This window comes from Pithys albifrons, chromosome 12, assembly GCF_047495875.1.
Source record: "Pithys albifrons albifrons isolate INPA30051 chromosome 12, PitAlb_v1, whole genome shotgun sequence".
Lineage (NCBI taxonomy): Eukaryota > Metazoa > Chordata > Aves > Passeriformes > Thamnophilidae > Pithys > Pithys albifrons.
The window spans coordinates 3,588,726-3,613,891 of NC_092469.1; the positions used below are offsets into that span (position 1 = coordinate 3,588,726).

General features: G+C 44.3%; 1 long non-coding RNA gene across 2 annotated transcripts in view; it reads right to left on the bottom strand.

The window, feature by feature from the left end:
- The window catches only part of LOC139677648 (uncharacterized), a 63,395-nt gene that overhangs the window by 12,595 nt on the left and 25,634 nt on the right, over positions 1 to 25,166 (bottom strand). The window contains exons 2-4 of one of the 2 annotated variants that reach the window (XR_011698889.1): positions 17,434 to 17,580; positions 15,383 to 15,605; positions 13,755 to 13,881 (exon numbers count right to left, since the gene is read on the bottom strand). This is a non-coding gene — a long non-coding RNA (uncharacterized lncRNA). The remainder of the gene's footprint in view (positions 1 to 13,754; positions 13,882 to 15,382; positions 15,606 to 17,433; positions 17,581 to 25,166) is intronic. The other variant, XR_011698890.1, reaches the window with a different exon arrangement.

The following is a 25,166-nucleotide window of genomic DNA, read 5'->3' on the forward strand; positions in this document are numbered from 1 at the left end:
ACCATAGAGACATTCAAGTGATCCATCACCTAAAACCAGAGGCTGCTGGTCACCTCTCTGCTTCAGTTGCCTCTTCCGTAAATCAGAATGGTGAAACCAAGCCACTAATTCAATTTGAATCTTGCTTGTCATCATCAGTAATATTTAAGCAAATGATGGACTTTGTAGGACCCTCACAGATACACAGCTTCATACCAGCACCTGTCACTGCAGGTTTTGAACCTCATGAATATAATGATCAGGTCTTACTGGTTTAGGAGTAGCAAACACAGACCTCACACTCCTCCTGTGGCAAGTAGATCACACTGCCATAGTTAATACAGATTTATGTTCTACTCATTTCCTTTAGAAAAAAAGAAAAGGTCATCAAAAGTAATGATAAAGTTTATTTTATAACAGATCCGAAGTAAATGCCATTTCAGGCAGAAAAGAACACACAGCTCGTGAGTTACTGCCCGAATAAAGGGAGACACTTTGTATCTTTCTATCCTGCACATACAGATTTGCAAAAATGGCTACAAGAAGAACGTATGCACTGATGAATCTGGTCAAGCTAGTACTTGTTCCTGTCTTAAGAATTTATTAGAGAAGTGAATAAACATGCTTGTTGTGGTAATTAACCCCATGTAAATCGCAAATCCTGCCTTTACAGGGTTTTGTTTGTGCTGCTGTCATTAAAGGCCATTCTGTGTTTCCAAACTGGAGGCAAGCCTGAGGTTAAACCTCAGCAAGTGATGGGGGAAGATGCATAAAATGGAGATAAAGGGGCCTTGGAAGAGGAACTCCATCAGCAAGCCAGCCCCTTGTCACTGGTTCCCTTCCTTCAGAGTCCAGAGAAAGGAAAGACAGCAGCAATAAAAACATTGCATCCTGTAATCTTTGGGCAGTCTCAGCTTAGTACCTACATTTCTGTAATCTAAAAAAAAAAAAAAAGATATTTACTACATAGCTTTCCACTCCCAGGCTTGTTTCCTCTGCCCAGGGGAACAAGAGTTTGCCCAGCCCTGGGCTGCCCTGGCAAGTGTGGAGCATGTGCTGGGCACAGGGCACAGCCAACCCCCACACTGCTCACAGGGACCTACCTCACTGCTCATGCGTGCTGGGCTACCTCAGCCTCTGGATGGTCCTTTCCAAGGTCTACTGAAGTCTATGGGAATCTTTTAACTGATTTCAATGGGCATTGGATCAGATTTAATGTTCCCAAACCCAGTGCTGGAATGGATGTATGGTAGCTGTGTTAGTTGAGCCCTCAGGAGCAGCCCCTTATCTTCTCCTTTCATTTTAGGGTCCATCCTGCTCTTTCTTTTCTAGCAGCTAACACCAGTAGTAATGAAGGTCTGTATCAAACAGGATCTGCCTTCTGTTCTGTAACAAAGTCCTTAAACTAATCAGCAGCAGTGTGATGCCTTCAAAGAAAATCTGAATTGATGCTCTAGCACTGATGGAGAGGATCCTTCGGTGACTTGCCAGAGCTCTTGCTGACAACTGCATGCAGAGGATGAGGGTTAAGCCATAGCAATAAGGATCCACTTTCTATGTGCAGTCTCCTGAGCACTCTGGCAAGGGGGCCCATCAATGGCACCTTTCAGTTCAGGACACTTTGTGGTGCAGAATGTTAACCAGTGAATAGCCTGCAGCCACCCAAGACAGGAGCATGCTTGGCAATCAGAGAGACAAGCTCTTCATGGGTCAATATTGCTTGGGAGACAAATGCACTTCTCTCATGCTATGAACCCATCTTGTCTTCTGGCCACACTGAAGACAAAATGATCACCCAACAAAGACAGCACGACACAGCAAAATTGAAAACACATTTAGCAATTTGCATACCTTGCATGCCATAGAACACCCCCAAATCCTGGTGGAAATGTGCATACTGTGCCAGACATCTTGAACCCAGGAACTCCCCTCCCCATAATCCCTTGGGACTGAAAAGTTTCTGATTGTACTCCAGCTTCCCCATAAAAGCTTCATTGTTACTGCAGCCCAGCCTTTACCAGGAGTCATGGCATCGGGCCACAGCCTCCAGGGACACTCTCAAGCTGCACAAAACAAGTTTTTCCAAACAGTTTAAGTATTTCCCAGCCCAGACTCTCACATTCTAGTTGTTTGTGCAGGGGCAGTAACCCACCAAGCCCTGCCTAAAATACTGGTTGTTTAAACTCCACAGAGACATTTTTACTAACATTCCTTACTGCTGTAACCTCTTGACCATGTAAAACTACTATTAACGGGCAGACTCCATAGGCCTAATGTCAAGGAGTCATGCCTGCTGCAAAAAAGCAGCAATCAGACAATGGATATGTAATTGCTGCTTCCTCTGGACCAGGACTTGAGCTCACAATTTCTTAATTTAACTGGACTTTGCAGCAGTCCATGGGGTACATGAAGCATCAGCTGAACAGCTTTTCGTTACGGTAATATTTTGTGATGAAAGAAGTAAAATTTGCTCAATGGGAACTGACTTGATTCAGTGGCTCTGGAGGAGCTGTATCTCTTGCAGAGACCTGGGCCACCCCAGGGGCAGCAGCACCGAGGTGCCAGCTGAGTGCTCAGCTCCCTTGCTCGGTGCCCGGAGCACCCCAGCACACAGGGCAGGTTTCCATGGCCACACTTTGGAAGGCATTTGTCCAAGCTCCCGGGTGGAGATTTCACCCTCTTTCCTCATCAGGCAGCATGACAACTGGGACTTCAATTTCTCCCCTGGGAGTTGGAGGCAGCCTTGTGGGTGTGCCAAGGACACAGGCAGGATGGATGCAGGGGTTTGATGGCAGCAGGTAGAAGCTGGGGAGGATGAGTATCACTGGGACACTTTGCAGTTCCTGTGACTGATCGGAAGGTGCCTGTCCCTGCTCATTTGCAAGGGGACACCACAGCCAAAAGCTCTATGGTAGTGGCTCAGGCTCCTCTAGCCCCACTATAAAAAGCAAGAATCTCCTGTTCTCACCAGGTTTCTTCCAGCCTCTTCCATATGCTCTATATGAACATCAGTCCGTCATGACCTGCCTGCTTGTAGCAAAGGGCTGCCTTTGGGGATGTGATGAGAGAGTCTGTACCTTGTGCAGAGACAGCAGCAACTAGTGCATTCATCCTGGCCAGCCCCAAGGGAGTCCTGAACTGCAGCTTCCGTCCCTGCAGGACAACAGCCCCCACTTAAACCAGAGCAGATTCCTCAATATCCCACACCTTCCCCTCCATTCTAGTCCTAATCAAGCTAATCACAGCACTCATTGGCTATTTAATGAAACGCTAATTGAAAAAATGGCTCACAAATCCATGGATTCTGTTCAGAATGGACTTCTCTCTCAGCACTTAGGAGGCACTGGCATCTCTGTGCTGAGAAGGTCAAAGCTATTCAAAGTCACAAGCACGGGTCACAGGGACACTCCAGCCACAGCACCTCAACTTCCCCAAGCATCCTGGGGGAAATTAGTTCTGATTTGAGTCACTACTTAGCGCCATGGAGTGTTTGGTGTTTTTTAATATGGGGCCCTTCAGAAAGTGACTTTTGGATGACTTGTTCTGCAAAGATGATAAAACAAACAGAATTGGAGCTAGAGAGGAATTTCTGGAGTGCTTGATACCAGTCCTGGCCTCTGCCAGGAGTCCAGGTAGGCCCTTAATGAGCCGTGGCAGGCTGGTGAGTGCCAAGTGGGCATAGCCCTTTTACAGGTGCCTAAATACACTCTGTTTTATAAGGAAATTAAAGGCTTTAGAATGTGCTCATGATTTCAGTCAGGGCTGCTTGTGCTTAAATGACCCCAGTCCATCCAAACTTTATCTCCCTGAACCTTGAGGGGCTTTGGGCAGGGTTGTAGACACTCTGACCAGCCAGCTGCCCTCCCCATGTGCTGCCAAGCTTTTCACTTTGTGGCAGCGCCCTCTCTGACCAGGCAGCAGCAGAAAGCAAGCATGCAATGCAGTGTCATCTAATACCTTGGTATGGCACTTCAGCTCAGTTTGCTCTAATTTGCTACCACGTGCACCATAATTACAGGGCTTGTGTTTAGGCATATCTCAGGAACTCCTTGTACATGTAATAGAATAGGATAATTCATCCAGAGCTCATCAGGGAAGATGAATTTTAAGCTGTCCGGCCAAGTCACAGAGCCCTTTGTATGGATGGCAAGAGCTCCAAAAGCATTTGGAAATCTGGTGGAGATAGAACCTGATGTCTGGTAAGATTCTTGCCCTTACTTCTTTACAGCCTCACTGGGGACTGCTGGCAAGGTTGGAGCAGAGTTGCAAGCAAGTTCCCTTCTGAGGGTGCCCAGTGCAATTCCAGTTTTCAGTTCAGTACCTTCTCCTTGCCTTGTCTTGGTTAGGGAGATCCTGGAAGCTTGAAGATGCCAATCTGGAAAGAACAGCTTCAGCCAACCATGATGGAGAGGGCTCCTGTGCCATCCCCAGTCTGCTAGAGGGGTGCACAACACAAAGAAGGAGACTTGGCTATACACACAAGACTTCCTGCCAGCATAGCTGTGTTGCTTAGAGGTGCACTACCTTTCTCTTCCTGACCATTGTAGCTATGGTGGCAAAAATTTAATTGAAGACCAAACCTAAGTATTGGAATTCATCCTTTGCCTTGTGAGTGCTTAATGGGAATGTCTAAGAAGCTCTGTCTTGTATCTCTCATTGCACAGACTGAGCCTTGTGAAACCTTCTTGGATCTTGTAGAAGCCCTTGGCCAGGTAAGTGCAGCCTCTCCTGGCTGTGCTCCCAGCAAAGGCTGAGGTTTTGCTCTGCTTCATGATGATTGCTGAAGGTCTGCACTGAAACACCAAACCCATCCTTGTTCCAGACTCAGCAACACTCACTGCTTCTGAACACTAAGCAGAGATGTTTTATATGCTTTGAGACAGCAGTAAACCGACAAAGAACAGCTGATACAAATAGCTAATGGTTAAATCAATTCATGGCATTTCTTTTTGCCTAGAAACCTATCTCACCTTAATGAAAATATTCTCCCAAAATCCCATTGAGCCTATTCCCCAAAAAGGTCTATGCCTGATGGACCAGAACTGGTGCAGCTGTGCCCTGCAGCTTTGTGCTGGTGGGCTCTGAAGATAAGAGAGATCCTGTGCAAGGCACTGAGGGTTTTGGTATTTAACTGTAATGGTTCCTGTTTACAATAGAGTGGATTTCTGGCCTTCAAGGGGGCTGTTGCGTGTGGGCACAACGTGACGGTAACAGCTCTGCAGTGGTTATGACTTTTTGGGAGATGGGAGGGTGGCAGTGTTACCAGGAAGGTTGATGCCTCTTTCCTGACGCTTTTATGGAGTTTCTGACAATTATTTAAGACATTTAATTTATAAATTTCTCAAGAGAGATTTTTGTTTCCCAGAGGACTGAAGCCTTTTGAGCTCTTCACACTGAGTTATTGGTCCCAGATGAAGATGAAAAAATGCAGCTGCCTGGACCATCATGCTTCCAGGAGAGGATGGACATGGCTGTCACACATGGGTCCTTGTTGAGGTCTATATCCACACTCCCAATGAAGGATCACAGCTCCAACTTGGAGCTGGCAAGAGCCCCTTCACTGAAGGAATTAGAATTTACAATTGCTCTCACTAAAGCTACATTTGGGCCTTTATCTGACCTTCTTTGATCTTCTCCACAACCTCTGTCAGGTCTTCATTGCATTCAGTTCTTTATATTAAAGCAATCAACCCCCACATGCAATCAATTAGGTTTAGACATAGCTTGGTGACCATACTATTGTACAGACATTCTACCAAGTTTTCAACAAGAGAGGGAGGCTCCTACATGTCACTTTCTAGTGGAAAGCACACTGACTGCAGCTCAGAAATACCCCAAGGAGAAAAACATAGCCCAGAATTATACTCCAAGCCCAAATGTCCCACTTGCAGACAACATCCTGGCTTTGTGTACATACAGTAGGGACTCAAACACTGCTCCTTCTCATTGGGCACAGCACGCAGGGCAAGAATCTCACCAGACCTGTGTGACCAGGTTTGCCATCCAGTAACCTCTTCACCTGCCACTGCCATTGCTAGCAACACATACCACATATGTTTTGCTTATCAGAAGTAAAGTGGTGGAAGTCTTTTAGTCTCATCCTTTTCATCCAGGTTCCCTTAGGAGAGGTGAAAGGACAGCCAGTATAGGTAGGTGTGCACTTGCTCTTACTGCCTTTGCCCTGAATACAGAGCAAGCCTTATTGTCCCTCTCTCATGTGCTGCTGTACTGATGCAATGCAGTATGGCCAACATTTATGGTATTGTCTAAAGCTCCTCTTTGGGTAGTTTTCAGTTAGTGATACATCCTCCACCTGTTCATGGTGTCAAATAGTTCATTCTTGGACATGGATGAAAAACAAGATTCTCTTCTGTTCAGATAACCCTGGAACAGTACAAGTCTAAAATCCAGCAGAGGCATTGAAAGGATGTCACCACTGCCTCTTTTGAGCTGTGGGATACAGGCTGTTGACACTGATATTTGTCAAAGTGTTCTAAAATCTGTTCACGAAGGACTTTGCCCTACTAGTGACAGAGAAGGGGTACATTTCTTTCCATGGATCACTTCCTTCCAATGGAATGAGCCAGTGTTGATGCCAAGTGCTGGTTTCTTTGCTGGTTCCCCTTCCAGGGAGAGGATTTCTTGTGTTTGGGTGACCAATGGTAGCAAGAGAAACTGCAAGCCTTGAGAGCCCTATTCTCTTTCCTTCCTGCTCGCAACTTGCCAAAGAAACACAGACATCCATGTGGACCTTCTAGGTCTTGCCATAGCACAAATGTGCAACAAGAAGCCCAAATTCAGCAGCATTACAGACCGTGGTTCTAGCACCAGAGTATTTGTAGAGTTTTTCTATTACAGCAAAAGGTCTGGATGATGTGGCAATAGGAACAGTAATGAACTTCAGATGGAGAATTAACTAATGGAGCAGCTTTCCTCCAAAAATGTCATTCTGTCACAAACAAAATGCTTTTTGAAACTATTATTTTACCAATTCTGAGAAAAAAATGCCAATAATTATTTAAATAAAAATTTTAGGTTTGGGGTTTTTATTTTTTATCATACATGCATTTTTAAAAATTATAATGATCTAAATAAGCCAAAACTATTTATTTTTATGGAATTTTCCTTTGTGGAGAATTTCAACATTTTGAGGTTTTGTTTTGAATTGGAATGAAAACAAATTTCAAAATCTCAAAATTGTCTGTGAAACACAATTTCCATTCTCTGGCCAGATCAAGTTTCAGGCTGGAGCATGTATAATAGCCCCCTGCAGGGAAGCTCTTTAGGAAAAATGTCTCTTAATGAATTTACTGGTGCAAACATATAGTTTTAAAGATTTGTCAATTTGTCCAAGCAGGCATCTCCCCGTTGAAAGCTCCTCCAAGTCATAAGAAGCCTCCACAAGTTCCTGAAAGACTTATGTCTGAAAGTTATTGCTAACTTTGTACAATTGGTGGTGGTCATTTCCTGGCATTGATGTTACCCAGTCAGTTACATTTGCCACTTATTTGCAACAGACCACAGAATTGATATCATCATATTTTCTTGGCCAACTTTGATTGGACTCCCTTTAATAGTTTAAACTAGAGATTATAAACTTTATATTACATTTTCAGCTCAGGTCCTTCTGTTCAGACTAAAATATCAATAGAACAGAACTTATATCCTACAATATTTAGATAAATTTAAATATTTACAGCCTTAGCAAAGAATTCCAAATAAAGCAGATGACTTGCACTTTCATGTGTAAAGAACAGAAACCTGCCATAGGACAAATTAATTATTAGGGACATTGATGGAGTGCTGTTTACAAGTGAGTTGCTTTGGATTTGTAGTAATAAATGAGACCATAGGCCAATCTGTTCACGTCAGCTTTATGTATTATAGAGGTATGAAGCATCCTAATATTGAAGTGCATTAATATAACATGATTGTAAGTTAATCACATAATTTTTAAGAAAAAAAAATAAAACAACAACAATAAAAAAACCCAAAACAAACCAACTGTAATAAAAGCCAAACAGAAACCCAAAACAAAGCAAAAAAAAAAAAAAGGAAAAAGAAAAAAAAGACCCTACATATTATATGGGGTCTTCTAGTTGTGTTTTACTGAAGACAATTTGGTGTGCACTGTGCTAAGATACTCTGCAGAGTGTCTGTGCTCCTCCAGAAAGCAGAGACTTTAGTGAAGGTGAAATCTGAACTCAACACACACTCTGCAGTCAAAGTTTGTTTATAGCTCCTGACTGTGGCTCAGTTACGCTGCAGTTTCCCTAAACAAACAAGCAAAACAGGTCAATGTCCAAATACTGGAGTGGGGCTTATTTAAACTGCTTCAACAGCTGTGGAGGAGCAAAGCTGCAAAATGGAAACAGGCTGCCACTGAAAGACAGTGGATTAAACTCATGCCCAGGTAGGACTCTGAGCTGTCCTCGTCTTTCAACAACTATCTCAGCATGACGCAGGAAGTTATTGAAAGCACATTTGGCACTTGATGCATTTGTTGCAGGATCAGCAACATAAATCTTTCAATCCACTCTCTTGAGCTGTTATATTGTAAGGTGTGTGTTAAATCATCACAACAGGAATCAGTCTCTGAGGACTGAAGAGGGAAACCAAACCAAAACTGCATGATAAACCTACCAAGGAGTGACACACAGGAGCACAGCCAGTTGAATCAGTGCTGTGTGTGCCCTTTCCACGTGCCTGAGTACAGCAAGGTATTTTCTGGAATGGTTACCCTACTGAGTTAGTTGTTGCCCTCGTGTACACAAACCACCTACTTTGCTAGTCTGCCCATGCATCTTATACCCCTTAATGTAGTTATACAATTCCTATATAAATTCCCTCCCTCCCTGCCATGTATTGTCCAAGAAACACCTTAGCCTGCTCCCTGCTCGGGGCCTGACTTTGCAAAAGCACTGCCATGGCACCTTGTCACACTGACACAGGTAGCAGTGCCAACACTGCAGCTCAGCCCAACAGCAGCTCTTTCCTCTTGGAAGGCGAGCTGTTACAGCTGGAAGTCAAGAGGAAAGGGTCTAGCAAGGGGTCAGCTCCTCGCTGGGAAGGACCTGTTGTTCTCATGTGGTTGATAGTATTTCACTTGTTTGCTATCAGCAAATTCATCAACTGGAGTCTTGGTCACTTTCCTCAGTGTCAAATTTCAATATAGAATCACAGAGTATTCTGAGTTGGAAGACACTCACAGGAATCACCAAGTTCAACTCTTAAGTGAAAGAGATGGGCCATACAGGGGATCAAACTCACAATCTTGACATTAATTAGCAGCATACTCTAACCAACTGAGTTTATCTCAGGGTCAACATTTCACAGTCATTTTAGAAGCAGTCATTACATTTTACTTGCATATTAAGGCTCTCCCCTTTCCAGTATGCCTCTGCTCCTGTGTTTTGAAGTTTCCTTCAGTGCTGTGGTTGTTTTCCTACAATTTTGCTACCTGTCAGTATTTCTGAAGGGGACTGTCAGAAACACTGTGTTGGTTTGGCTCTGCTCTGCCCATGGCAGAGTAAATGTAAACCAGAGTTGCCTGGCTTTGAACACCCCAAACTGGAACAAAACCAGAGATTTGGCAAATTAAAGCAACCTTACTCATGCAGATTTATTCGAAGGGAAGTGGGCAGGGGGTTGGTCCCAGGAAGATCTCAGTACAGGAATCCCTGGATTTACAAAACCTGTCTAAATGAGTTTGTGGTCAGCACTTAAGAAAGCAATTGACCTTCCCATCAGCTCTAACAGCAGAGATTATGGCACAGCTCCCTGTGGCTGGCACGGGAGCTCCTCTGTGGCTTCTGCTGGCGCTCTGACACAGAAAGGTGCGCTAACACATTAACTGTGCACCACAGCATGGAAACCACCGCTTCTTTTGACTCCACCTGGGATGCTTGTTTCCTGCTTGGAGTGTAAACATGTGGGCAAACAGGGAGAATGGTTTAAAAAGAAGCAAGCATTATTAAAATGCTTAAAGGAGAAGAACATATTGTTCAGCTGAGCAAAGAGAGAGGAAAACAGCTATCCCAGTCGGCGTGACAAGAGATGTATTCAGGGAGTCACAGAAATATTTGTCTGGAAGCCATGGGGGAAAATGAAGTAAAATATGCTTTATAATAAATAGCACGACAATCTTGATTCACTAAGATCTGACAGGCTAGGAAATATTTTCTTGGGGAAAGTCCTGGACTTCAAAGTCTAACGGAAAATTTCTAATAGCGAAAGGATAAATACATGCATAGAGTAGGTGAAATAAATTAGATTCCCATGCAGAATGTATAGTACTTTCAGAGCAGCAAGCATTACACAGGACTGAAAACCAGTGAGAGAAATCTCAACTACTGCCCCAGAGTCAGCCAGCTACAATTTCCAATCTGTAACTGTGCCAGCAGGAAATAACGGGAGAAATTAAATAGCCCAGTACAAAATCAGTAACAAAGTAGAAGAAACACAAAATCTGTGACATAAAATCAATGTCTCGTTGACTTTTTTGTTGTGAAGCTGCTTTTACCACATGGAAGTAGCTGTTTTGCAGTGCCACAGCACACTAAAAGTTTACTGTAGGCTTTCTTGCAACTTTCTAACAGAGGAACACAGTCACAAAGTCTACTTAACAATCAAACATTCTGTTTTAGTAGTAGTAGAAGCATCAGCAGCAGTAAAGGTTGTTGTGTTACAGTAGCCCTGAGAGTCACGATTTGTGTCCTCTGGCCTATACTCTACAAGCACACAGTAACAGATGGATGAGTTTAAAAACTTGATCTCACTTGTTCATAAAATTTTGATTTGATTTAAAATTTGCTCTGATGCAGCAAATACTTATTTGTGTGCTTTTCTTTACCACTGTGAGGAATGTGACTTGTAACAATGTGTAAAGCAAAGCCCATGCAGAATGAGAATCAGACGAAAGCAAGTAAGAGAGTGGAGATGGAGAATATTAGCACCCCTGAAGACTTTATTTGCCTTTGCCTCTATGGAATGTGAGGCTTTATGGTCTGCTGAGCCTTTCCATGCTCATAAAACACAGGTAAAGACCTGCAGTATACTTAGATTGCCTTAAAACTTCAGATATTTAAAAATGGCAGCACGGTTTGGCTTCTTCTTTGCCATCTGGTTTGTGAGCCTTGCAATGCATTTGGATCACATTTCCAGACTTTTCCCTGCAACTGGAAGAATTAGAAAATTATTATAAAAAGAAAAAAAAAATGAGAAAGTCATGTGACTACGTGCTTCCAGGATCTGAGACTTGAAGAAAAAGCCCACCCCGGACTCACAATAAAATCATGAGAATTGAAAACACCAGACTTAAAAAGCTCATCCAAGCTTTCTGCTGTGCATATGCAAAACCAGGGTGTTGTCAGGACTAGTTAGCTAATGTCATAAAGCACTCAGAAGAACAACGTTAGTTATTATTTAGGAGGAAACCAAAGTGTAAAGTGTTTTACATATAAATCTGCCCTTTAGAAGAGCAACATTAAAAACGCAAGATTGAGCTCTGGATTACTGAAGGGTAATAAAGAGGTTTTAAACACAGCCATAACTCATTCTGCATGAAAATGACTCAGCAGTGCCTTGACCAAGCTGGAAACAGGACCTCTGGAAGTGATTAGGAGTGGACTGTCTCCCAACATGCCTTCTCCCAGTAATCTGCTCAGGATGGGAGATCTGCAGAGCAGCCCAGTGAGAGAAGCCAAGCCCTGAGCTCAGCAGGGAGAAGGTGGCTCTGTCCTCTACAACCTCCTGTCTTAGGAGCAGAGTGAGGAATGGTGGCAGTGGCTCCACTGGCACAACAGGTAATGTATTGCAAAGAAGCAGATTGTGCTGCAAAATAGATGGTGTGGCCATCCTTGTGTCTGTATTGCAGTGATTGTGGTGGTTTCTGACTATCTGTAGCTTGGCTGCATGGACTGAACACCCCACTAGCAGTTGGAGCACATTTGGTGCACTCCTGAAGTGCCTCTGCCCGTTTGCTTTTAGGCAGAGCAATCCAGTTTGCACCACTGAGACCAGGCTGCCACAGCATGGTTGGCATAAGGAGCGTCATCTCTGAGGGCAGAATTGAGTTTTCTACAAAAAGTATTTTGAGCCAAGTGTTTTTCTCCTTTGTCCACTTGTCAGTTCATAAAAAAAATGCCAACGGGGGTGAGGACTTGGTGACAGCAGATGCAAGCCTGCTGACAAAAGGTTTGCTTTTCCTTTGCACCTTTTGTAGAGTCTTCAGAACTCTGTCCTTTCCCAGACACCCCCAGCTAAATATCACCAGTTTCAGTCTTTTGGACCAGATCTGTGAGCAGCAGAGCTCTGTTCAGTTTGATGGCAGTAGAATAATGCGCACATGTTGAAATGTTCATTTCCTGGCTCTGGCTGCCTCAGAGCTGGACATGCTGCAGAACTGCTTGGAACCCGCTGGTCCACTCTCCTTTCAGATGCAATGAGAGGGGAGGGCTGTTACTTTGTTAGGAGAGAGCTTAAAACAAACAAGCCGCCACCAACTGCAGTCCATGTATATGGTTATGATTTTAAATTGCAAACAGGAGGCTACTTGGCTTTGCATAGTAAGCATTGTCTGGCAGAGGATGGGCTCCTCTGATCTCCCTGAGCCTTGGATTGCTGCTGTGAGATTGTGTCACAACTAGTCATTAATTATTTCATCAAAAGCTTATTTTTCTCATTTCCTCATCATTATTTCCACCTAGTTTCTTATAAATTGAATCCAGTTATTGGCAAGGCTTGTTTCTCCCCTAAGTGGGGTCTGGGCTTTGCAGAGAAAAACACAGACCTTAGAAAAAATGCACTGCTAACATACCTAGTTCACTTGCATGTGTATACATTCACTGAGCAAGAAATTACTGTGTATGTGTGTAAACACTGCTCTGACCCTCTGACCCTCCTCTTATTTACTCTGGAAGCAAATTCCCCTTCTTTCAACCTAAAGATTCCCCCTGTTTTCCTACCTGAGAATGACAAAATATTGTGGAAAAAAATAATGCAAAAAAAAATTATTGTCATTTTCACCATGGGAATGAATAAACAAGGAAAAGCAGAAAGGAAAAAGGTGAGTGCAGGTATCAGGAGATTAAAACAGTCCCTTCATGTCCTTGGGAGATACTTATTCTTTTAAAGGGCCACAGTATTCTTGGAATAATGGAGACCCCCCTTGGTAATGCCAGCCCTCATAGGCAATACAGGATAGCACTACTCAGGGAGATAATTACAACAACAAGAAAGTCGGGACTAGCAAGCCAAAGAAGTGAGGGAGGAGCAAGGCAGCCAAAACATCCAGAAAAAAAAGGCTCAGAAAACTCTCCTGTCACCAGCTGCTGAGATGCTAACAAAGAGAGAAACAGGGAGATCACCAACACCTTCATCCCTCAGAGAAGTGCAGCCTCACAAACACGTTGTAGGCAACAGACTGAAGTGTGGAGGCTACTGGGCTCAAGTGGGGCAGAGATGAGAGGAATACTCTGGAATACCCTGCAGTCCCAGGAAGCCAACAGCTTGGATCCTAAACCAAAACATGGTCTGTTAGACGGAAAGTTGCCACTGCCACCCTTCCATAGCCTGGAGCTGGAGCTGAAGGAGACAGGCTTGGTGAAGAGCCTGGTTGTTTTTGGGAAACACAAGTCTTCTCCTCCCAATCTGTTCAGCATGTTGTGTGCAGAGCAATGCGGAATGTCAGCAAGATCCTCTGTGTGTGACTCAGCAATGGCGCCGCGATAAGCACGGTTTGTCCTGCAGCTTGTGCCTAAGAACGCAACACTTACCACAAGGACTCCAACTGTTTCACAACACCAGAGCACAAGAACAGAAGAGCAGCCACACTGGGCCAGGCCAAAGGTCCATCTAGCTCCTGTCTCCAGCAGTGGGCAAAAGCAAAATGCCTGGGGAAAACTATGGACACAGGGTAAGCACATACAATATTTCCCCTGAGAGCTCTCCCAGCCACCAACCATCTCCAGATCAGAAAATTTTGGAGCCAAGTATGTTTTTCTGTACTTAGAGCCCTGTAAACTGCCCTGGGTTGCATCCTTCAACAGTCCTTTGTGCTTTCCCTAATCCCTAAGCTCTCTCAAGACTTATTCTTTCTGCTCTCTTATTTACATGCCCTCCAGATACTCTTCACTGTCTTCATGCTGGATGTATCCCCCTCTATATAATTCATCTGAGTTTTCCACCCTTAGTCATACATGCTCCTCCTTTCTTCCCCTGTCCTTCAAACTTCACCACAACTTATGAAGAATATGCCTAAAGCTCAAAGGCACCTACTGGGACTGTCCATCACTTGAAAATTGGCTCTTCCATGCTAGGAACTCTCAAAATATTAGGTCGCAGGGTATACATATTGTCTCATGTTTCCTCATCCACACTGTTTCTTTCTGACCTTTCATTTTTGCAGTTCTCTGCCAAGGGCTGGTGTCCCTCTTTGATGTTTACCTGTGCTCCCCCTCTCTCCCCAAATCTCTGTGGATTATCAGAATTTCTCAAAAAATGTTCGGCTTATTGGTAGCAGAACTGTTGATTAGAAGTGATGGACAAATTTTGTGGTGCTGTCACCTTGTTGGAACCAAGCCTGTGCCATGGAATGTGTGACACTCCTGGTCTGGATGGATGAAACACACATCAGATTTCTGCAAATCGTGAAAAAGACAAAAGCTTAGGTCTTTCCAGAAATCCCCACGCCATCTCTTTTGGCTCCTGAGAAAGACCCATTAAACTGCCTGCAAGCCTTATCAACAGAGACTCCATTCTGAGGGGACACTGCACGTAGTGATTTGGCCCTAGTAATTGAGAACTGACAGTGAGGAGACAAGTCCCTGAGGTCTGCACCATGTGGCTCATTCCCAGAAGCAGCAAGTCAGTTTTAGTGCTCCTACAGTCAGGGGAGGAGTCAGTGTAAGAGATCACAGCTGTCCCTTTTGGGAAGGCGGTGCCCACACTTCATCCTGGACTTCCAACTGATGAATCACCTCTCCAAGAAAGCTATTCCCATGAGGGCAGTGGGTTCAAAGAACAACTCTTGCACTTATGGTGATGAGTCAATTCTCTGCTCTCTATGCTTCTGTTGGATTGCCATCAACACTGACATGCACAGCCCACTGTTGCTTTTCATGGGGAAAAATTTACGGGAGCTTCCTCACTAGGGCTACAAGCTATGAAATGGCACATTCTTTCATCTGGGGAAGATGAACTAGTCTGGTGAAACAAAGGAAGGCTGCTATTCTTCTCACCCCTCCTTCCTTGGTGAAGGGAAGAAGGTCACATAAGGTCATATGAGTTTTTTACTCCTTCCTCATCGATAATCAGAGTGAAAGATTGAGCCTCATGGGCTCTGGGCAATGTTTACCCCATGATTCACAGATACTAATTATAAAGAGTTACTTTCTTGTTTTACCTCTAATTTTGAAGGTTAAAGTCCATTGCTCATAGAATTGGTACACTGTGGGCAGAATTCTTGTGAGCATCTCCACATTGCCTGCGCTGACACCAAGGTGCAGAGACCATGCCTACATATCTGCCGGGAGCAGGTTTGAATGCCCATCAGCCTTAGGCTTCTCCCAGCCAGTGAGTCCATCATTCCAAGCAGTGTTCTTGGGAGCTCCTCAGTGGTGCCCTGCCTGAAGAAAAGCAAATAGTGAGGCAAGCTTCATCTTGCTGCACATGCAATAATGGAGAGGATATAGAAAAGTGTGTGTAACTTAACCCTTGGATACTCAACACAAGAACTTGGCACAGGAGCCATTGAAGCACTTCTGGAGTGTCAAACCTCTGCCAAGTCAGCTATTGGTCACCTCTGCAAATGCCACAGGGAGAATCCCTATATATTCTTACTCTGCATGACTTCAAAAGCCATCTGAGCAGATTATCAGCTGCAAACTGGTCCAAAACTGGAATTAGCTCCTGCTCTAGAAGGAGCACACAAAGCACAGAAGAAAGCTATTACAAACATAAACAGAGTCTTATTTGGCTTTGCCTTTGTTGCCCATTTGTGTCTGGTGTGAAGTCATTGTCCTGCAACTAACAGCAGGCACATGCATTCATGACAGTATCAAAGCAGAAGGAGATGTTGTCATTCTCCACTGGAATTAGAAATCTTGCCAGAGGGAGGAAAGAGTATTTTTAAATATGGTGTTGCTACATTCCCATGACCCCACAAAACAGGAAAATATTTTAAGAATTTTTACTTAGCATCTTTATGAGTGTGTAGGCAAAATAAGGTGCTCTTACAGCTAAGGTTTATATGTGTAAAAATGTTGGGATAAAAAAAGGATACTTAAACCTCAGCTACTGTAAATATGTAAACCAGCCTTTGGTTGGAAATGTTTCACTCAGTCCAGGGAAAAGATGTTATGCATTATCTCCACCCACACTTTTATTCTACCTATTCTTTTAAATCATTCATGCATTTAAAATAATATTAAGTACTTTTAATAGTTACTATATAGAGGCTGAATTGTTAGGGGCAGAATTTTTTTCCCTAACACATCTAACACATCACGGTTGTGCCCTGGATAATAGCCAAGACATCTGCTCCCAAATAAATATTAATGCTACACCTCAGCATGCACCCTCTGATAGTTGTCAGGACTGTAATTCACAACGCACATCTCACCAAGAGATTTTCCTGCGCAGCACTCCAAAGGTCTAACAAGCTTTGAGCAGATGACAAAACAGCCTGGCAAGCTGGCAGTGACAGCAAAAATGGACATTTTTGCAGCAAACCCAGAGATTTATACAATGTCTTTTAGAACAGCAATACATTATGGAAACACCACACATCTGTGTAATTGCGCTCTACATGATGCCATCTAATCCACACGGCCCACTGTGCTGGAATACATGCACTGATCCCCTAAGGTACACTGGGCTCCATTTAAAACATATTAGCACTAATCAGAGCATCTTCTCACATTTCCTATGCAAGAATAAACAGCAGAAGGATTTAATTGCTGTGCCCTCCCCTACATGCACATGAAGAGACTATACAGTGCATCGTGTCCTGCTCACAGCAGACCTGAGACTCAGCATGACAGAGGTTATCTCTTTATGGAGGTAACATCACTATACACAGCCCATGGATTTAATTTTCAACAATCTGGCTGCTTTAATGGTAATTAGTCCCTTTAAGAGCTTTATACTGAAACATGAACACCCCTAGAAGAGCCTAGCTCAGGCAAGCTGTTGTTACAGGGCCAATGCCAGCAGCCTCTCTCAGAAGACCCTTTGGTCACAACTGCTTTCTTCTGGTTGTTCATCCTCCTGCTATTCCATCAAATGTACTTAGGACACTTCTGAGCTTCAGCTCAGAGCTCTCAGCTGCCACCACAGGACAAACACAACATCAGTGACAGAGCCTATGCCACGTTTCAGTTCCAAATCTCAGCCATGGCAGGTGTATCAGCTGCAGGAGCCCATGGAAGCCTCACTCCCATAGCACACACTGACCTGTGAGGCTGAGCTGTAGCTGTAGTTCTGCAGCTTCCCTCAGTGTTGGCACCAATCCACTGAACTGAGTTCCGAGTTTTTCACACTAAAGAACAACTGGGTGTCTCCTTCCCTCTTGCCTGCGTGTCTCGTGGCCTCTAGCAACATCTGCACATGGGATGGTGGGGAGTGTAAGGGAGATATAAATTAGCAAGAAGTTAGAGGTCAGTTAGGAAAGGCACACAGAAACCAGAAAGCTAAAGGGACTTCATGGTGCCAGTGCTGTTTCTGAGATAACTCATTTGAAAGCAAAAGGGGAATAATATATTTAAACTGAGGCAGAATTACACAATGAGGAGGGGCTGGGACACTACTCAGTTGACAGAGTCAGCAATAGAAGAGAGCCTTAGTCATGCATCAAGAGAGGAACTGGATACATTTTTGGAAGCAGAGCAAACTGAGGCATAAATTCACTGGCCAAGGTTAAATGAGTTGGAAAAGAAAATGATTTATATGTCCTGGGCTGATAAGGGCAGGTCTTGCTGGGCTTTCCCCATTTCTTCATGTTCCTACATTGCTGGCATGCTCTGCTGATATTGATGAGATTAAATGTAATGACTTTGGAAGTGTGAAGGCTTGATTACTTTGAAACTCTAAATCTATGGGATAAATCCAGATTGCCTTCCCCTGAAGTCAGTAGAGAAAGGATGGGCTTAAACCAGTTTGGCAAAACTCAATATTCAGCTTTTGGTAACATAACATATAACATAACACAACATAACATAACACAACATAACATAACATAACATAACATAACATAACATAACATAACATAACACTGTTTAGTTTAAGTGAAGATAGCAGATTTGAGCTCGGCTTACATCAGAGAAGGGATATTTCTTTCTCCACCATGAAATATTTTTATGATGCAATTTTCAGTGGAGATCAAAGTACATATGGGCTGAGACACAAGCTGAGGTTTTATGGCTCCCATTGGTTCAGCACCTCTGAAGTCAGTGCTGTGCATATGCACAGTCTCAATGGGAAAACAAGGATGAAATATCCTGGAGGGGAGACCATTTCTTCCCTGGCTCACATTGAAAAGTGTCCACTCAAGCACGTGTATCACATCCACCACCACCTACTAAGTGGAAATTGAAATCCTTGAACCAAGGGGAGGGAGGAGGCGTGTGGGGGGTGTCTTCCCTCTAGGCTTGGTAAAGAGAGTTAAAAGTTACATCAGGTTTTCTCAGAAGTTAATCTGTGGCTCTCAGGCCAGCATGGGTTGTTGCCAATGACAATTTGACTTCTGCATCATCAGGTCACAGAGGTCAGGTGGGGGCAGAGGGAGTGCGTGTATCAGCCCAATGAGACAAGGCTGAGCTCTCTGTCAACTGACTCCTTCCCCTTTGGTTGGTGACTCCCTGTCCTGAGAGTGGGGGTGTGGGTTGTAACCCTTTGAAAAACATAACCCAGTTGTACTCTAAGGCAGCTGCTGGCCATCTCTGGCAGGTAGCTGTGGTGCTGCCTGGACAGTCAAGGGATTCTCTAAAGCCAGGAAATGAAATTCCTGTGTAAAATGCACTATGTTTACTAAAAGCTGGACAGATGAGACAGTGGCCGTGATACCTGTGCTAACAATTTCACATTGGTCTCCTTGCTGCCACTGTAGGGCTCAGCAGCTTGAGTGTTGTGTTCAGTTCTGGGCCCCTCAGTTCAGGCAAGAGATTGAGGGGCTGGAGCAGGTCCAGAGAAGAGCAACGAGGCTGGAGAAGGGACTGGAGCACAAGTGCTGTGGGGAGAGGCTGAGGGAGCTGGGGGTGTTTAGCCTGGAGAAGAGGAGGCTCAGAGGTGACCTCAGCACTGTCTGGAACTGCCTGAAGGGAAGTTCTGGCCAGGTGGGGCTTGGTCTCTTCTCCCAGGCACTCAGCAATAGGACAAGGGGGCACGATGGGCTCAAGCTCTGCCAGGGGAAATTGAAGTTGCAGATCAGAAAAAAATTCTTTGCAGAGAGAGTGCTCAGGCATTGGAATGGGCTGCCCAGAGAGGGGGTGGTTTTTCCACTGAGCTTGCCCGTGGCACTGAGTGCCATGATCTGGTAAAGGGACTGGAGTTGGACCAAGGGTTGGACTTGATGATCTTGGAGGTCTTTTCCAACCCAATCAATTCTATGATTCTATGATTCTATGACATTGCTCTCTTGCCTCCTTTTGCATCCTGGTTATTGTCCTGATGCACTCTACAGGTCTGTGCATCAGATCTGCATGTCAGACTCCACAAGAGGTCCAAGCATAAAAATCACAGTGGTAAAGGCCACTCAGCAGCTTGATAGGGAGGTGGGTGCCATTGCACTGGAGTGGCCAACCTTGCCTCAGGTGAGTGGTGTGGACCTGGCTGAGAGTCTTCCCTGCTGGCTGGGCTGCTCTGCAGAACCAGATGAAATGGATGTAGGAGCTATTTCATCAGAAGATATCAGACAACAGACAGGTGGTGCAAAATGTGATGTAGGGTGTGAAAACTGCATCCTGGGTCTTGGAGGCAAAAAAGAGGAGAGAGGTGAGAGCTGTACAGAATCAATCTCATAGCCTGGGAGCCTGGCTATGCTGTGAACACACTGGGGTGGGAGGTCCAGCTAGAGCTGCCAGTTAATTCTGGGGCAGTTTGAGGGCATTTCAGCCATCAGACTTGCACAGCATAATCTTTCTCAGACTCTCACCAAAGCCTGAGAGAGTCTGGCCTGATTTGTCCTGATGGGATTTTGGATCAAGCCCAGAAGGTTCAACAGAAGATGGCTGGGACCAAAGCTACTCAAAGGACCCTAAAGACAAGCTGATAAAGGAACTTTCATGACATGGGCCCCATTTTATAAATGAAGCAAGAGATACAAGGAGATAACAGATCAGAGAAGATAAATTCTACCCGTCCTCTACCAGATTATGATACTGATCATACCATCTCCAACTGGCTTTAGCCCATGGCCCTCCAACCCTGCAGGGTTGAGTCCTAAGGTAGAACGTTGTGAACTGAATACAGATCTCCTGCTTATGGCCACATTTCCAGAGTAATAAGCAGAACTTTCCTCACAATGAAACACTGAGTAGATAATGGCCTTAAATAAAACTGTCACAATAAAATATTCAAATTTCATACTGAAATATAGACAACTGGGATTGTGACTTGAGTGAGGAAATCAAAAACTTGCAGCATCTTGAAGGCACACCAATAGGCCATGGTTGAAGAAATCTCAGAAGCAAAACTTGCTACCACCACCCCAGGTTTAGACTCTGATGCTAATGACCTAGAATTATAACTGCATCATTAGAACTGCATGATTGTACCATAAAAATAAGTTCAAAAAGCAGTTTGAAATGAATAATGCTATTAATAGAAAACTAATGGAATCCTCTCATCTTCATGATCTTGACTTGGGGATCCCCCAGCACTGCAGGTTGCACATGGGCTGCGCTCTCAGCTGGGGAGATCTGTAGCACCTGACTGAAGAAATTCTGCATTTCCTGACTTGTTCCTACTTTTCATACATTGTGGAAGAAACACCTATATATAATAAAGTATATTTCCCTCTTAATCTTTAAGGAAAACCAAGAAGAAACAGACAAAAAGTGGCTTAAAGCTAAGACTTTCTTCAAAACATCTGCTCTTCTGCTCCTTCAGGCTCTGTGCCCTGTGAAACCAGATTTTAATGAAGAGGGAAAGGAAGAGGAAGCAAAATAACCTGTGGCTTTGCTTCTGAAGAACTGGATGGTTACATTAGGCTTGCTTTAGCCTGGCTTTGAGCACAGGTGTTAACTAAAGACTACGTGTTGCTTTCCTGAACTGCAGTCTATACTAATAGGGCAAGGAATGCATGGTCTGATAGGAAGGAGTCTGTTCCAATCAAGTCAAGAAAGATTGTGCAGCATAAAATTCTCTTTTAGTTGCTACATTGTGAATTTATACACTATGTGGCACAAATGTGGTACTGGCTATCACTGCTGCTACGGTGAATTTGAAAATGTCAAGAATTAGCACATTTAGATATTAACTACCAAACATTTCGGAAATTACTCTGAGTTTCACTAAATCTTAGCAGTAAATCCTCTTATATAACCTAAAGAACAGATCTCTTTTTGTTTTTAAAATGTACTCAGTTTTGTCTGCTTGGCTACCAGCTGCTGGTATCTCCTGCTGTGGTTGGTAACTGTAAATGTGGGGGGCCATTTTGAAACCAAAAGAGATTAAAGACAAGAAGAGGAAGTCCAACAACTTGAAGATGCTATCATCAATCCACAGCTGGCCAGGAACAGGAAGCAAGAGAGGATGGCATACATAACATACAACCTCTATGGCAGAGAGACAAACAAAAATTAAGGGTAGTAGAAATCATAGAGATTATTTCTCTGTGGCATTCTTATTGCTTCAGGCTGGTCATCCGTGAATGAGTAGGAGGCACTCAGAGCATGGACTGTCTCACAGTGCAGATGAGGGAAGGTTTGACTTACAGCACAAACGCTTTTATAGCTGGTCTAGAAAGGGAGCAGGGCAAAGCACAGAATGAAAAATAATGATCTGCAAGGGAACTTCAGAATCGGCCTTTGTTCTCGTGAATATCAGAACTCAGTACTGACCACAGTGCAAGGGTACTCAGGTCCTGGATAGTTTCATCACCAGTTTAATTATAGCAGATGAAATACTAAACAAAACTCAGCTTCGCATACACAGCTTTAGGGGAACACAATGTTATCCTCGCCTCAGGAGCCTCTGTGCAGTGGAAAAACTGCCATTAGGAGAAAGGCTATTTCAGGCCAAACATGAAAGGACCAGATGTGGTGAGGCACAGCAGTGGCTGAGAGGAGGCCTGGAAAGGCAGCCGTGCTGGGTGCGCTGGACCACAAGAGCAGCCCTTCCAGCACGGCTGCTCCGCTCCCTCCCAGCACGTGCTCCAATGGGAGGCCTCTGCTCGGGGCTCTCAGGAGCGTGTCCTGGTGTGCTGTGCCCACTTGAGGTGGCAGATGTGTGTTGTTTGGCGGTGGCCTCTCTTGCACCTGGACGATGCCACAGTGGCTGCCAGCAGCATGCCACACCATCCCTGCTGCAACAGCATGGACAAAAGGGATCCACAAGGAGTCCACAATGTTCTTCAACTCCTTACGATCCCTGAAGGCCAGTGTAAATGAGAAGAACTTCCAAGCCTGAGAGGACCAAAGCATTAAGGCTAGTGCCAGGCACAAGGCAAGGGAAGGAAAGCATTCTGCCCTGACTTGCAGCCAGAGGAGCGCAGCCAGCTCGAAGGATCTGACCCACAGCTCATTAAACACTTCACTGTGCAGTCCGAATCTCGCTTTATGTTTAGTTAATGCCATGAGGTAAATTGTACCTGTAATACATTTGCATCTGTAGCTTGCATCAGGTTGGATTAAGGTATAAAAAGCTTCTTAAGCACAAAAGTGCCCATTGTAAGAGCACTGTCATTAATGACACTGTGCTCATTTAGAGCAGAGTTCAGGCACAGCCTACCTAGCGTCACTGCAGGGAAATCAAAGTGGGCACATTCAGACTAAGCACTAATACTCAATATCTGCACCAGTGCGGTAATTACAATAATCCCTTAATTACTGGCACCAGGAGAGTTTGAGGAAAACCTGCCTGGCAAATAAGCTACCCCTATAAAAACAAAAGTTCACGGGCTTGACAAAAGCTGAAAATATTCAAGTGAATGGTTATATCTGTACAAATAAAAGATAACCAGAGGCGGAGACACATAAGAAGGAAAAGTAAAATCAACATTTTACACGTGGCTTTCTTGTCTTTGCTGTTTGTTTCCCTTAGCCTGTTCTGACAGATACACAGGATCCATTTCATATACTTCACAGAGGTCCCTCAATGCTGCAGTTCTTCATCCTTGGCACTGCACCTCCTGGAAGAACAAGACCATGAAAAAGCACAGGCAGGATGCACCAAAACACTTGCTAGCTGAATCCCAGTACTATAATCAGTAGCTCCTACTGGTTTCTGCACAGCAAACTCACAGTGCAAGCCCTGTGCTGTCCCAAATGGCGTTAGGTGCTAACAGGAAGGCCAGAAAGACTAGATAAAAACTGAAAGGAAATGAACAGCACCAGATGCAATGAGTTTCACCAGGGACTAGCCTGTGCCTGAGCAGCTTGCCCTGAGTTAGGGGCTGTGCATGGCTCTGCTGCCTCAAAAGCAAAGAATGTGGACTGTTAGTCACCACTTGTTTCCTGTTCTCACCCCACTCTGCGATGGAGCAACTTGTGCTGGAGGTGCCAGCTACTCTGCTGGGGCATTCCGTGCCTCAGCCTGGCACCCCTGCCCTGGCCTGCAAAGGGGAAGGGAGGACATGGCACCACCCTGACACACTGCGGGGGAACTGCTCTTGAGATTCTCGTCACCCCTGCTTGGCTTGGGGAAGTCAAGGGTGCCCCGGATGGCACGTACAGCAAGTGGTGATGCTGGCCTGGAAGCACATGGGTCAAACCCTGGGCAAATTCCCAAGAAATGGGTTGGTCAAGAAAGAGGAAGGGCTTCAGGTCCATTCCCAAGACTGTAATCTCCCAGAAAGATTTAAAAAGTGTGAGTCTTCAACAACTTGGCCTCTCAGGATACTGGGTTCATTTGCTTGCATTGAAGTTTCCTTCTCTGATTCATAAAACAGGCAGCCACAGACTTCAGCTCCAAGAGAATTTGGTTCTGTGCTCTCTTCATCAGATCTCGAAATGTAATGATGGGGAACACACCATGCAGAACTGCATGGAAGACAAATGCTCAACTTAGGCTCTGCATTCAGGACTGTTGACTACTGGCAAATCACAAATATTGCATAGCACACACTGTACTCAAACTACAAACCACTGTAATATTATTAATGCAGATTTGTTAAAATAGAATAAAATAAATCAAGCAATGCAATTAACAAACTCTGCCACACCAGTTTTCCCTTCAGGATGTCTCTCACTCTTCATGTTCACAGTCTTTGGCTCTAGCATGCACAACTGGTTACTATCAACTCATACTAAATTTCACAGGCAGTTTTGCCTTTTTTTTTTTTTTTTAATTGCTAGAGGCATAGGCAAGACTGCCTTGGGGTCAAGGCATGTGTTTCATTGATTAGCTGAGAATTACACTGCACTATTGCTCTATGTACAACAATACCAGTGGATAAAGCTTTAGGGGAATATGAGTTTTACGAAGCAAATCTAAGTACATTCCCCAATACTATGGAGTACCTCCAGTATAGATTTCCAACTTCAAATGGCCATACCAATTACAGTACCCAAGGAGTCTGGTTCTCCAGGAGGAGGCACTGAGGGAGACAGAAACAAGCACAAACCTGGTGGAAACTTCTAGTATTAAATCAAAACCCGATTCCAGCATCCTTTGTGACTTGTGCTCTTCGAGCAGTTGCATGCAACACTTTGCTGCAAATTGCCTTGTTCTATGATTCTAAAAATGAAAATAAACACTTGAAGAATTGTTCTTATATTCACTCTTCAACAGAAAATATCAGGCCAAGTTTATCAGCTCCACTGACTTCAGTAAAATATCCCCAGTCTAAATCTGGCTTGCTGAACTTTGTACCTCTTTAAATTTGGAGTAAATGTTATTAGTTGTGAAGACGACGGACTGAGCCAGACAGGGCAGGCACGTGCTGTGCAAACTTCCCCACAAAAGTTCTGCTGATACAACACAATCCTGACCTGGTCAGGATTACTGGTTTTACAGTCTGCCTTTCTTAA